This window comes from Tupaia chinensis, unplaced genomic scaffold (genome assembly GCF_000334495.1).
Source record: "Tupaia chinensis unplaced genomic scaffold, TupChi_1.0 Scaffold143811_1, whole genome shotgun sequence".
NCBI lineage: Eukaryota > Metazoa > Chordata > Mammalia > Scandentia > Tupaiidae > Tupaia > Tupaia belangeri.
The window spans coordinates 281945-283414 of NW_006203661.1; positions in this window are offsets into that span (position 1 = coordinate 281945).

The window sequence follows — 1470 nt, forward strand, 5'->3', positions numbered from 1 at the left end:
CTTAGTATCGGGCATTATTAGACGTTTTCAAGATAAATATTATAAGATGTCAAAATTGTGGCTCTCTTGACTACTTTGAGATTGTTACTCTGTCATTGTGTTGTCAATGTCTAAAGTGTGAGAAACCAAGAAGTTGCTTTCGTGGTGTTCCTCGGACAAGCTCCTGGTGTTTGCGATGGAACGCGAGGCAGTTCAGTGTCACTGTCTCAACCCTGACCAGTGTCACTGGCAGAGCAGGACACTGAGAGGTGACGAGGACCACAGGGCACTTCCTGTTTCGCTGGGAGTGGCCGAGGGCCGCCTCCTGGGTGCCGAGGGGGAAGCCGAGGGTGCGTGGCCTTGGCTCCTGTCTGGGCCCAGCGCCGGCCCGGTGCGGGGTGTGGCTCTCAGGGAAGTCGTGCTCTATTTTGGTAGAGAGCAACGCCCAGGGAAGGAAGCCAGCCCGTCGGATGGGCTTCCCGTCTCGGCCAACAGGTACTTGGCAGTCTTCCAAGTTTTTGACTTTCGTAAGAAATGTGTATTTCTCCCCCTTCGCTAATGTAACAATGGCTGTGCTTTCAGGGACCCACTAGTTAAGATGGCCTTTGTGACCCGAGTGGAAAACTGCATCTGCTCTCTTAGAGAGAATCCTTAACCAAACACGTCTTCCAATTCTAGGGCCAGCCTCATTATTGGACAAACTACTGCATACTTTTCATTTTTAATCTCCAAGCTTGAAAAAATCCAAGGAATCTGTGAAACATAGTTTCAATTTTTAAAATCCCTTTATTTGGGGGCCAGCAGATGGCGTAATGGTTACGTTGCTCGACTCCCACACAGTCGACCACAGTTCGAGCCCTGGTCCAGGTGACTTAAAACTCATGCCAGGTGCGTGTATACATTCCCCAAATCTCGAGAGGAGAATGGAGGAGAAGGGATATGGTGTGGCCATCACTCTGGGGGGTGATTTCTAGCTTTCTCTCTCTCTCCAGGGAACTCATGTGCCCCATAGCAAAAATATCTCTCAAAAAAATGTGTCCATTCTATGAGTGAGAAAGATAAAGAGAGAATGACAGACAGAGATATGGGGTCCTTGACAAGGGGTCCTTGACAGGTGCTACTCAGGGTCAACCTTCCAGCCCTTTCCTCGTGAGTCTGTCTCACACCGCAGTTGTGTTTTATTTGTTCATTTATTTATGGTTTTCCCCACAGAGTATGTGCACTCATCAGAGAGAGAGACACTCAGGGCAGGAAAGCGAAGTCGCCCCCGAGGGGCACGGCCACACCACAGTCCCTCTCCAGTACTGTCCTCTAGGGTTTGGGGCGGCCACACGTACCTGGTGTGCTCTTCAAGCCACTGAGTCTGGGACGTGAACGTGCCTTGGCCATGTGGGGTCCTGCTCCCTCACCACCTGCCAGCCCCTCCTCGTCCTACGTGGCCATGTAGGGTCCTGATCCCTCACCACCTGCCAGCACCTGCTCGTCCGACCT